At 38.0% G+C, this 14,238-nt stretch overlaps 1 pseudogene; it reads left to right on the top strand.

Moving 5' to 3' along the window:
• LOC140235880 (uncharacterized) overlaps window positions 1–14,205 on the top strand; it is a 31,375-nt pseudogene extending 17,170 nt beyond the window's left edge.
• The last annotated feature ends 33 nt before the right edge of the window (window positions 14,206–14,238 follow it).

Genomic DNA, 14,238 nt, shown 5'->3' with positions numbered 1-14,238 from the left:
GATGATAACCATGTCTCAGTTAAACCTATAACTGAAATCTGTTGTTTATTTTGATTATCTAATAATATCTGTAATTCATCAAAATGCTTATTAATACTCCTGACGTTTAAATGTAACATAGAAAAAATATTTCCAGAAAAATTTTTCACGATACCTTTAAACTGATCAACTGTAACATACTTAGAAGAAATTTGGGCCGGATCATATTCAAAATCATAATCATCATATAAATCTTGTGAAGACGAATTAACATTATTGGCAAAACAATTATCAATAAAAGCAGATGAATGTGAATTATTCCGACTTGATTCTGTAGGGGAGTGTCTAAACAAATCAAAGAGTTCATCATCATCAAGGGAATCAAATGCTAGGTTGGGTCTATTAGCCATAATGAAAAGCAGGATCTACATAACAGCATATCAATTGGTGAGGTTGCAAGAGAAAGACATATTCTGGCATAAGTGAAGCACAAACAATTCCGAGTTCATGGAGAGTACAGCGAGTAGGCAAACACAAATAAACAAAGAATTCTGACAACATAAACAATGAACATAGAACACATAAACAGACTTGAATAAGTGTATGAAAAAACATTAATTTTCAGCACAAAGCATAATATGTCTGCGTTGCAGGTCTCATAAATTAATCTTCTTGTTTTTCTACATGGGACATTGGCTATCCTCTTGACAAAATATGGATGTAATCAAGGTGTCGATAAAAATTGTTAATGGCAAACAGATATTGCAGAATGTTGGGGTTTTTTTTTAAAATAAAAAATCAAGATACACATGAAAATGAGCTATAGCTTATCATGCTAAGTGGATGAGTAATAAACAGATTAAAGCTTTCACGCAATGAATCCATTTTGGGAGAAAAATATACAAAGAAAGTGTATATTATTTGTATATTATTTGTGTTGTTAGTGTTGGCTTCAAATAAGCAAATGTATTTTTTTTTATTCAAATAGAAAAGTAAACGGTTTGTTAAGTATAAATAAAGGACATAATCATAATAGATAAACAGGTATATATTTTTTTAGTGATTTAAATGTTTGCATGCAGTAGATGTACGAGAGTGCACGGACCTCGGTTTTAACGTACCATTCGTTCACGAAATGTGTGTGTGTTTGTTTGTCTGTGTGTGTGTGTGTTTGTGTGTGTGTATGTGTGTATAACTTCATTGTGCCCATATGATGCAAATACATAGCTTATGTCAAGAGCTTTCATCTTTACAGCAAATTAGTTTTAAAAACAACGACGCAACGACGTCACTGGCTGTAGCTATTTTACGTCTTAAAGGAGCGTTGTAGAGCCCACTAATGTCAAAATCGACCACTAATGTCAAAACAACCACTTATGTCATAACACGTCGACGGCAAATGTCATAACAACCACTAATGTCATAACACGTCGACGACAAATGTCAAAATCGGATTAACCACTAATGTCATATTAAACACGTCGACGACAAATGTCAAAATCGGATTAACCACTAATGTCATAACACGTCGACGACAAATGTCAAAATTTCCATTTTTACCGCAAATGTCATAACACGTCGACGACAAATGTCAAAATCGGATTAACCACTAATGTCATAACACGTCGACGACAATTGTCAAAATCTCCAAATTTTACTGCAAATGTCATAACGCGTCACAGGGGCATATCCAGGAATTCCGTCAAGGGGAGGCGCCTTTACAAAATCAAAGGCTGGCGAGACCCTCCCCTCCCCCCCCCATTTTCTTATTTATTTTTATTTCTGTTGCGTTAACAAAATATACAGAGAGGGCACCAGAGGGGGATGCGCCCCCTCTCGATCCGCGATTGCGTCAACCGCAAATGTCAAAATTGGGTTAATCACAAATGTCATAACACGTCGACCACAAATGTCAAAATGCGTCACAGGGCGGATCCAAGAATTCCGTAAAGGGAAAGTGCCTTTACAAACTCAAAGGCCAGCGAAACCCCTCCCCTTTCTTTTTCTTTTTCTTTTTTCTTTCTTTTGTTTTAACAAAAACAGAGACGGGGAGGGGCTGCCGCGCCCCCTCTAGATCCGCCACTGCGTCAACCACAAGTTAATGTCAAAACCCTTCATTTGCATTACAGAAGCGGATCCAGGAATTCCGTAAAAGGGAGGAGCCTTTACAAAGTCAAAGGCTTCCACATTCCCTCCCCATTTTTTCTTTTTATTCATGTTTTAAAAAACAAATAGAAGGGGGGGGGGGGGACACCATAGAGGAATGCGTGCCCTCTCCATCCATGATTGCGTTAACCACAAATGTCAAACCTCATTGCTTGCATTACAGGGCCGGATCCAGGAATTCCGTAAAGGGGAGGCGCTTTTACAAAATTAAAGCTGCCGCACCCCTCCCCCATTTTCCCCTTTTTAGTGTTATTGTTTAAACTAAAAAGAGAGATAGAGAAAGAGAGAGAGAGAGAGAGAGGGGGGGGGGACCAGAGGGGGATGCGCCCCCTTTTTGATCCGCGATTGCGTCAACAACAAACTTAATGTCAAAACTCATTGCCTGTAATACAGGGGCGGATCCAGGAATTACGTAAAAAGGGGGGGGGGGGGGCACCTTTACATAATTAAACCCTGGCGCGTCCCCCATCCTCTTCTTATTATTTATGTTGTTTTGAAGAAAATAAAGAGAGGGAGCACCAGAGGGGGATGCGCCCGTCTCGATCCCCCATTGCCTCAACCAATGTCAAAACTCATTGCTTGCATTACAGGGGTGGATCCAGGAATTCCGTAAAGGGGAGTCGCCTTTACAAAATTAAAACATGCCGCTCCCCCTATTTTTTTTTCCATTTCATTTCTGTTGTTTTAAGAACAACAGATAGATAGGGGGCACCAGAGGGGGATGCTCCCCCTCTCGATACGCGATTACGCCAACGACAAATTAATGTCAAAATTAATTGCTTGCATTACAGGGGCCGCGGCGGCGGGTCCAGGAATTCCGTAAAAAAAAGAGAAGAAATAAATAAGTTGAGGGGGGTTACGCCAGCCTTTCATTTTGAAATGACGTCTTTGCGGAATTCCTCGACCCGCCCCTGTAATGCAAGCAATGAATTTTGACATTTGTGGTTGACGCAATCGCGGATTTGTGGTTGACGCAATCGCGGATCCAGACGGCGCATCCCCCCTCTGGTGCCCCCCCCCCTTAAAAAACAGCATGAATAAAAAGAAAAAAAAATTCTTAAAAACAACATAAATAATAACAAAAAGATGGGGATGTGCCACTCTTTAGTTAAAGTGCCCCCCCCCCCCCTTTACGCAATTCCTGGATCCGCCGCTGTATTACAAGCAATGCTTTTTTCACATTAATTTTGTGGTTTACACAGTCGTGGATCGAGAAGGGGGCGCACATCCCCCTCTGGTGCCTCCCCCTTTCTTTCTTTCTCTCTCTCTCTCTCTCTCTCTCTCTCTTTAGTTAAAACAATAAAACTAAAAAGGGGAAATATGGGGGTGGGGTGCGGCAGCTTTAATTTTGTAAAGGCGCCTCCCCTTTACGGAAATCCTGAATCCGCCCCTGTAATGGAAGCAATGAGATTTGACATTAATTTTGTGCCCCCCCCTCTCTCTCTCTTTGACTTAAAACAATAAAACTAAAAAGGGAAAATGGGAAGGGGGTACGGCAGCTTTAATTTTGTAAAGGCGCCTCCCCTTTACGGAATTCCTGGATCCGCCCCAGTAATGCAAGCAATGAGTTTTGACATTTGTGGTTAACGCAATCATAGATGGAGAGGGCACGCATCCCCTTATGGTGCCCCCTTCTATTTTTTTAACAACATAGATAAAAAGAAAAAAAAATGGGGAGGTGATGTGGAAGCCTTTGACTTTGTAAAGGCGCCTCCCTTTACGAAATTCCTGGATCCGTCTCTGTAATGCAAATGATGAGTTTTGACATTGACTTGTGGTTGAGGCAGTGGCGGATCTAGAGGGGGCGATGCGGCCCCTCCTCGTCTCTGTTTTTGTTAAAACAAAAGAAAAAAATAAAAAGAAAGGGGAGGGGTTTTGCTGGCCTTTGAGTTTGTAAAGGTACCTCCCCTTTACGGAGATCCTGGATCCGCCCCTCTGACGCGTTATGACATTTGTGGTCGACGTGTTATGACATTTGTGATTAAACCCAATTTTGACATTTGCAGTTGACGCAATCGCGGATCGAGAGGGGGCGCATCCCCCTCTCGTGCCCTCTCTCTATATTTTGTTAACGCAACAGAAATAAAAATAAATAAGAAAATGGGGGGGGGGGAGGGTCTCGCCAGCCTTTGATTTTGTAAAGGCGCCTCCCCTTGACGGAATTCCTGGATATGCCCCTGTGAGGCGTTATGACATTTGCAGTAAAATTTGGAAATTTTGACATTTGTCGTCGATGTGTTATGACATTAGTGGTTAATCCGATTTTGACATTTGTCGTCGACGTGTTATGACATTTGCAGTAAAAATGGAAATTTTGACATTTGTCGTCGACGTGTTATGACATTAGTGGTTAATCCGATTTTGACATTTGTCGTCGACGTGTTATGACATTAGTGGTCATTATGACATTTGTCGTCGACGTGTTATGACATTAGTGGTTGTTATGACATTTGTTGTCGACGTGTTATGACATTAGTGGTTGTTTTGACATTAGTGGGCGATTTTGACATTAGCGGGCTCTACAAGCGTATAAGGCCTAAATTATAATCATACTACATTATAGACCGGTAAAACTCTTTTTATTAAGATGCTCGGGATCACGAGTTTTGTTTCTCGTACAGTACACTGTATATTGAAATCTTGGAATCCCAAACTACGTGTGCGACTTCACAATGCTAATGCGGCACAATGAATCCTTCATTTACAATAAAATGGAATAGAGTAAAGATACTAAAAGATATTCTAACCGAGAATGACACTGGAGGACTCCGTGTGCGAAAATGTGATAGGTATTTGTTATCACTTTCTCGCTGGCAAAGGTCCCAAAAAGCAAGGTGGCGGAGCAGTAATTTGCGTTCGTAAGTCAAAACTCATTATTTGAATCCAAACGGAAACAATATACAGTAACGTGAAGGCTACTCATGTGTCAATGACTCTACGAGGACGTCGAGTCATACAGTTACAATGATACGCCTTCCTGTCATCTGTCAAACGGTTTATTCTCTCCAGGCTTTACATTGTGTCATGCTGCTGTCATTGACCATTAGCCATAGAGAATGTTACCTTTGTTACAAGAATCCCTTGTCGCATAGCATCGCTCAATAGTGTAACTCAATACTAGACGTTGTGATTTTTGTTTATTCGTTTGTTTGTTTTTCTTTTAAGTGATGAATCCTTCTTATTTACGCTAGAAACTGGTTTATTTCGATGTGTTCCACTGCGAGGATCGTAAGAAATGCACAACTTAGTGGATTCTACTTCGTTGTCAGCTGCTTCCAAAGAGTATAAGTTCACTAATTTGTAACATATCGGAACGTGTATAACACCTCTAAAATGGTCTTTTTTGCGTGTTCAAATATTTATTCTTGCGATTTTAACACCATTCATTAATCTCTCTTGTTTTCATTTCCACATGTCGATTCCGTTATTTTCTTCAGATTGAAGATCTGGACTTACGTCTTGATGACGATGATGTCCTAAAGCTCTCCTCGGTGGGAGAAGACTTTGCCCAACGGGTATGTACTATGCCACGTCTTTCCAAGTTCAGACTGAAATGCGCCTACTTGCCCGATAGTTTCCTCTCAACAGCCGCCACCTTAGCATCATCATGTCAGGTATGTACATGTAGTATTTGAATATAATTGATATGAGTGATACAGTGTTAGGAGAGGAATGATTTTTTTTTTTTTCGATATAGATGAAAAAGAGTCTGTATTGTAGGGTAGTGTAGTGTCACCTTTAGCAAATCAATCATATTTTACTTGATATTGACATAACTTTATTTGTACCTCCAGTACTCCAAAGTCAGCATTATGAAATTTAATGTAAACGAAAGAATAGGTATGAACGCTTTTCATGCAGTGGCAAAAGTATGGAAATCAAGACATTAGTGCAATGCGTTTTTTTTTTTTTTTTTCGTTATCCGGTTGTGCTTTACACATTCTTTTCTTTACTAATGATACAATGTTTCTCTCAGACAAGCTTCATTGTGGATTTTTTGTCATGAAACAAACATTGCACAAGCAGGGGGGGGGGTGGAGAGTCAGAGAGAGAGAGAGAGAGAGAAAGGGAGGGAGGGAGAGGGAGATTGAAAGTGAGGTCAGTGACGGCTCCCTTAATGCGATAACGTTGTGCAGGTGACTCTGTACTATTCCCAGGAAGGTTTTTTTTTTTTTTTTTTTTTTTCTTTTAACAGGAAGGGAGAAGAAAAATGATAATATCTTTATTAAAACACGGACACACAGACAAACATACATGTGTCGGGTTAACAAACAAAGACTTTAGTAAATACAATTCAATTCATTTCATTTCATTTATAATAAATGAAAGAACTAAACAAAACTAATGATTTATGTTAATTTTGGCTTCAAATAAGCAAACGTATTTTTCTTTTACTCAAATAGAAAAGTAATCGTTTTGTTAAGTATAAATAAATGACATTATCATTATAATAGATAAACAGGTATATATTTTTGAGTGATTTAAATGTCTGCATGCAGTTGACGTACGAGAATGCACGGACCTCGGTTTTTTTCAATGTACCATTCGTTCACAAAATGTGTATATATATATATATATACATATATATATATGTGTGTGTGTGTGTGTGTGTGTGTGTGTATAAGTTCACTGTGCCAATATGATGCAAATACATAGCTTATGTCAGGAGCTTTGATCTTTACAGCAAATTAGTTTTAAAAACAACCAGCGACGTCACTGGCTGTAGCTATCTCACGTCTTAAAGGAGTGTATGAGGCCTAAATAATAATCACAATATATTATAGACCAGTAAAACTCTTTTTAATAAGGTGCTCGGGATCATGAGTTTTGTTTCTCGTACAGTACACTGTATATTGAAATCTTGGAATCCCAAACACTGCACGCTACGTGTGCGACTTCACAATGCTACAGTTTGTAATGCGGCACAATGAATTCTTCATTTACGATAAAATGGAATAGATTAAAGATATTAAAAGATATTCTAACCGAGAATGACACTGGACGATTCTGTGTGCGAAAATGTGATAGGTATTTGTGATCACTTCCTTGGTGGCAAAGACCGCAAAAAGCAAGCAGTGGTGCAGTAATTTGAATTCGGAAGTCACAAGTCATTATTTGAATCTAGACGGAAACAATATACCGTGACGTGAAGACTACTCATGTGTCTAATGACTCTACGAGGACGTCAAGTCATACAGTAACAATGATACGCCTTCCTATCATATTCTGTCAAACGGTTTATTCTCTCCAGGCTTTATATTGTTTCATGCTGCTGTCATTGACGACTAGTCATAGGGAATGTTACCTTGCTATTATACAAGAATTCCATGTCGCATAAAAATTGCTTAATAATGTATCTCAGTACTAAACATTGCGATTTTTTTTTTGTTTGTTTGTTTTTATCGTAAGTTAATGTTATAAACTGATAAACGTTATTGCGACGTGTTCCACCGCGAAGATCGTAACAAAGACCCAACTTAGTGGATTCCATTTCGTTGTCTGCTTCCATAGAGCAATAACTAATTAATTTTGTAACACAGTAACGTGTACGATACGTTACGAATGCTCAGAAAATTTCGAAAGAAAGAGAGAGAGAGAGAATCAGAAACGGACGAAGGAAAATGGGTCGGTAGAGTAAACTATTTGTGGCTGATATTTTTTTCCTCTTTCTGATACAGATCAGCGAACTTTACATATTTAGCAAGTCTACCATGTCAGAGGGGGAATTCATCTCAGAGTCAGCAACAGCAAACTTGGCTGAATTTCTGTGTCGTCTGCCCAATCTTAGATCTGCCAGTCTCAAACGGGTCAAGCTGCCATAGACATTCTTCACGACAATTGCCTCCCAGGCTTCACGCCATAGAGTAAGAATCAGTCATTGTCATCTGTCCAACACTGTCGTGTTCAAAATGGGAGGGGGGGGGGGGAGAGCGATATTTCGATTTATTTCACCATGCAGTTATGTCTTTTCTGTGCCATTGATTTACGAAATTCGCCAATCCCATAGATGAAATATAATCGCATACTTTCCTAATTCCAATGGAAGATGTTGTAAGTTTGAAAAAAGAAGGAAACGTCCATGCAGTGGTATTTCAATAATGTGTAATCTCAATCCGTACCGACGCTCGATAATCAATGAAAGTTTTGTATCTATAAAAGAAAATGTATCAAAATGAACACTTCTTTTTGAAACGAAGAAGGATTTGTCATTCCATATTGGTAAGAACAAGTGATTCAATTAATATTCAGTATGCTGCCATGAAACAATTTCCTTTAGAGAATATCAAAATCTGGTATATGAAGAGCTTGTTTCAAAAAGGTGCTAAATCCATTGAAAAATGACGGATTTAGATCCTTTTGGAAGCAAGCTCTCTCCCTCTCTCTCCCTCTCCCCCCCCCCCCTCTCTCTCTCTCCCTCCTCTTTTTTTTTTCTCTCTCTCTGTATACATGTATATATATATATATATATATATATATATATATATATATATGTATATAAATATAAATTGCATATATGTATATAAGTTATATGTTGGTATAAAATATGAGCCTTTTTTTTTTCATTTTGTCCATCATGCTACAGGTGGAGTGCATTACCATCAATTACAAGCCTTTGAACAAGTTGCTGAATGACTGTCAAGGAGGCACAGAGGTATGTGTTTTTATTTCATCAATTATTATTCCTTATCAATGATGAATTAGCATTGCCTAGCTGGACAAACAGAACAAAATATATAATCAAATGCTCTGTTAAAAACTGCACATATTAATTGAAAACATTTTTTCATCTAGCAACGTCTATATGAGACATTTTTTGTGCATTTTATTTTTGATCGCCATTTTTTTTTCTCTGTAAAAACTTTGTGCTGTGTCATGCTGTTTGGCACTAGTATACGTCTTGAAAATCAGGTTCAATAAATTGATCTATATTGCATTTGTGTCGACCATATATGCGGTCTGCCAATTTTTATCAACTACTTAATTGTTGACATTATTTGTCTGCCAGATTGCACGAAGACAGTATCAAAATTTGGCCCGTGGCTTTTTATGCACCTTTGAGATTTTAATGTAAGGGTACATCTTGCTATACTGTAGAGGCAACTTCGAAAATGTTTCAACCTTAAAGGTAGGGAATCCCATTTGCATGCCTTAAATGAAGATTTGTATAAATACAGTGGTATGTTGAAGAGAGTATCATTTTAGAAACTCCCATAAAGTATTGAAAGTGGAAGGTAACATTTAGTACATTTTTATTGACCGTTAGATTTTGAATTGAATTTTTTTCGGAGCTCACCGTAAATTCCAGTACATTGCTAGGCTACCTTTGCAGACCCATGCACTGCATGTGTGTCCATCATGTATATTTTGTGAAGAAAGTTCATCAAAACTTACAAAAATTTCTAAGTAACATTCTTGCCACACACTCTATATGTTATTACATCAACTCTTATACTTTTAGATTTGTGTTTATAGATAAAAAATACAGAAGACTGCAACAAAAAGGCTTAAGTGTGGCTGACACACAGAACTACTGAGTAGTTGAGTTTTGTGCATTATTCAAATTGTAGATAACTGTTGCAAATGTTAGCAAGTTGTTTTAAGTGTTGCTGTAAGTGCCATTGAAGAGGTGCTCTGCACTTGAAAAAAACAGTACCTGGGTGGATACCAAGTGGTACTGTTCCTGCCATTGAAGGGGTGCTCTGCCCTTGCAGACCAGTGCCATGTTGGGGACCAAGTGGTGCTGTAGCTGCCATTGAAGGGGTTCTCTCCACATGAAGACCAGTACCTCGAATGGGACAATTAAAGTCAATTTTTAACATTGGGCGCAGTGATTAAAAATATGCTAAAATCACCACATTTGATGCACATGTATGCTTCAGTTGCATTGCAAAACACCCTAGCATTTAAATAGTTTGCAATATTGTCCCAGTGATGGTTTATTCTAGTAACAATTTTGATAAAACTATTGTCCACATTTTGTACATTTTACAGTACCCAATACTTAACATGAAATGAATACAGATAAACATATTAATGATGATGATTTTCATCCCTAACTCACACTTAAGAATTCTTTTGAAGCACTAAACCATTTTTGTTTTCTTATCTGGAGTAGTTGGCATAGAATCTGGGTGGATACCTTTTGTGGTACTATTCCTGAAATTGAAGGGGTGCTCGGCCCTTGTACACCAGTGCCATAGTGGAAATTACATGATGATGCTGTTGCTGTCATTGAAGGGGTGCTCTGCCCTTGAAGACTAGTACCTTGCTCGGGAACAAGTGGCGTTGTCACTACCAGTGGAGGGGTGCTGTGCCCTTGAAGAGTACCATGGTAGGGAGCAAGTGGTACTGCTCCTGCCATTGACGGGGTGCTGTGCCCTTGCAGACAAGTATCATGGTGGGGACCAAGTGTTGGTATTGAAGGAGCACTGTGGTCTTGAAAACCAGTGCCATGGCAGTTGCTGATTGGTGCTGTTGTTGCCTCTGACTGGCTGCTCTGCCCCTGGTCTGTTTGGCTTGCGCAAGCTGTACAAATAGTATAATCCCATGCAGAAGAGCCTGAATGTTATACGTGTACATGTAATTTATGATGTATGTGGATAACAATATTAAGAAAATATAAAGGGACTACTACAAAAATTCATTAAAAAAAGAAAACAACACATTCCATCAACTTGATACTGACATATGTTATGGGTAGCAATTATTCCCCTTGCTTTCTGAAAGTGGTAAATCAAGTGCTCTTTCATTTTGATAGAAAAGTTGATTTTCGGCTCTAAGGCCAAAATTCACTGAGGTGGTTTAAATTTAGACCATGGTACAAGATAAGCGTGAAATGGGTGTACCTTTGACAAGTGCAGATCAACGTGCGATTGTTATTGAGCATCTGTCAGCGTATGCAAGCTGTCACATGCATTTACGCAGAGGGAATTTGCATAAACCATGTTCTGAATTTAAACCACCTTTGTGAATTCAGGCCTAAGAGTACAAGTTTTGTAATAACCTATATCCAGTTACGTAAGCATACTGACACTAGAACAGCGCAAGATATCTAAAGATAAATACCTAACATCATCATTAAGATAAAACCCATTACTAAGCCAAATTCTGATCATTGATATTTGCTTCCTACATAAATTATTTGACTGTATGAACTACAATGACACTGAAGTTGTAATCCACATATTTCTTATTCAAATGGACCTCTGTAAAATGTAAGATCTTGAATGTAAACAGGTTTAATGACAATACCCTGATTGATTATAAGGTCCAACCAGACCATCTTTTCATACAACTTGATAACTCTAGAATCTGAACAATGTCTCTCAATCTTAGCAGTTGTCGTTTTTTGCAATAACCACTCACCATGACTAGATTATAGAGATACATTTCTTTTATACGCACTGTTCTCTCTCCCTCTCTTGTTAGTATAGTACTGCACACACCAGACATCAGCTTCGCAAAAATCACTCTCCCATAGACTTTGCATCTTTTCAAATGCCTCCATCAGAGTCCATGTTTATTTCCACGTGACAGCGGACAGCATTTCTTTGTATTGCTTGTTGAGGCAAGGTCCCAAGAAGAGCCATGTCAGTTCTAAAATGTGATTAATATGAGTGGATTTTTTCCTTTTTTTTTTTTGGCTTGGACTTGGAGAACCCCCCCCCCCCCAAAAAAAAACAAACAAAAAAAAAACAAAAAAAAACATAGCCATAACGTAGGCGTGGTACAAGTCCTAGGCTCCTACCAACCTAGTAGAAGTACTGCTACTACAACTAGATAAGCGTCTAGCCTAGGCTGGACAGTGTTTTGATATCTAGGGTAGACGCCTATATCCTACATTGACACAAATAGAAAGTACAATTATTGTATGTGTCTTTTTTAGATATCTTCATGAACGGAGATTTTCTCTAACGCAATTAATAGGGGAGTTTCAGGGAATTCTAAAGCGGAAATAAGTTTTTAGTGAGAGGTGTTCAGATACAGAATCTGTTAGATAAAGGCTACAATGAACGCGAAGAATTAAACTCTTGCCGATTATTCTTACATGGTTACTAATGAATGGGACTACAGAAATTGAGACGGCAACTAGGTTACATAAACCTATGAAAATTACAAACTTGGTTATATTTCCACGACATAGGCCTCCAAAAACAAATGTAAATGTGAAATAGGCTGTGATATACACCTCATAAGTGAATTTTAACAGAAATTTAGTCTTCTTTACCTGTTTGTCATCTTGATCACTGACAATACGCCACTTCATCCATTCACGGAGGATTCGATGAAGAGCAGAGGACCGGCGTTTCTCCCCCGAAGTTATAACGTGCGATCTTATGCGATGCGTCGGTTCATTCACGCACTTACAAAATACGCGCTAGTTCATTATCCTATTATAGAATAAGACCAAACACTTTAAAGATGTCTCAGTTATTTAATTCCCAAAATCGTAGTGAGTTGATAAATTTAGCTAAATTTTGTAAGGAAATAATGAAGCTCCATAAGAAATAATAATGATTAATATCATTATTTGTATTTTTTTTTCATGTAAATATAGCTTTTTACAATGTTTAGTTTTATATTATTGAAATTGCTTTTATCTGCGTTATTGTTGCCCTGCTTTTTTTTAAACTGTTTTGTTTGTCTTCCTTCTCTCTTTCCTTCTCTCTCTCTCTCTCTCTCTCTCTCACTCTCTTTCTCTCTTCTGGGTCCTGCACCATTCTGTATATTTTGTATATTTTGTAAATATGCAGTTTTCTGTATATATATGTAATTTACAATGTATTAATGTATTAATTAACTGATTTTATCTGTTACGGTGTTTATTTTTGATTTTCTTCAATAACCTGACGTTGGGTGTCATGAGAAAATAAAAAAAAAAAACATTGTCATTGTCATTGTCATTGTCATTGTCATTGTCATTGTCATGAACAGACGCATGCGGATGCGTCACTTCATGCAGTCAGTGCGACAACAGCAGTGACAAAATAATGTACGGCGTTTGCGCAAATCATAGCTTTTGGCTGTAATTTGAAGGCCCCAACTTGCTACGATGATAGGTGCAAGTGAGAACAGTGGAATAAGGCAAAAATCTAATTTTCGATAAAATTGAAAAAAAAAAATTCTCAGATACGTCGGTTCATCTTTTCACCGACAAATTGATTATTTCTTTGATATAAATTATATCAATAACGTAATTGTGATCAGTGAAGTGAAACAAGAGAAAGTAAAGGTGAGAAAAACATGAAGAAAAAGACGTAAAAATACATCAACGTTGCGTTTTATACTTTTACATTGTCCGTCTCATAAAAAAAAAAAAATCTACTATGTTACATAGGCCTACATTTTCTTTACCGACGCATTGTCAGTAGCTTCAGAAGAAGAAGCAACAATAAACATAAGGACATAATACACTTTAGTTAAAGAAATTTGTTCCATTCTAAAATTACCGAGTACCAGGAAGTAAATTCTTAGCATGAATTGGAAGAGATGTATTAAACAATATAGAAGGGGCAGAAATAAGACATTTCAATTAGTTGTGTGTCATGATGGTTAAGAAAATTTATGTTGAGCAATGTCTAGTTTCGGAAATGACGTGGATTACCCAAATGCGATGATATCGACGTCAACTCGCATGTTGTTGCAGAAAACATTCACTTTTCGAGATCTTCGCGACGTGCGCTGCTGCCTCCACAAAATGTAAATGGAAGTATCTTTCTTATTTTGGTACTTTCAAATTTGCGCAAAAGTAGGCGAAAAATTGGCTGAACTTTAAAGATGATATCAAATAAGAGTCGCGAATTAGCACTAGCAATGCTCACGATAAGAGGTCACGTAAACGAGGAATATTACTTGGATCAGACAAAAAAAAAAAAAAAAAAAAACAAAGTCGTCTGTAACTATCTGACAAAACTTCGTCATTCTATTCAATCTCCTCTTACTCTCCAATAGACACTCAGTGACGGAAACTGCTCAGAAGGCGACAGCAGCCGCGAAACTGGCCAGCGTTCTTGGCAGGAAAACTAACACCCCCTGGATGAATCCGAAGCAAACAGCTAATGAAGCATGTTACTATTTGAGGATTTGGTTTCT

The sequence above is a fragment of the Diadema setosum genome, chromosome 12 (assembly GCF_964275005.1).
Source record: "Diadema setosum chromosome 12, eeDiaSeto1, whole genome shotgun sequence".
Taxonomy (NCBI): Eukaryota; Metazoa; Echinodermata; class Echinoidea; order Diadematoida; family Diadematidae; genus Diadema; species Diadema setosum.
Note: the sequence above shows the minus strand (reverse complement) of the source record. Positions and strands in the feature narration are given on the sequence as shown.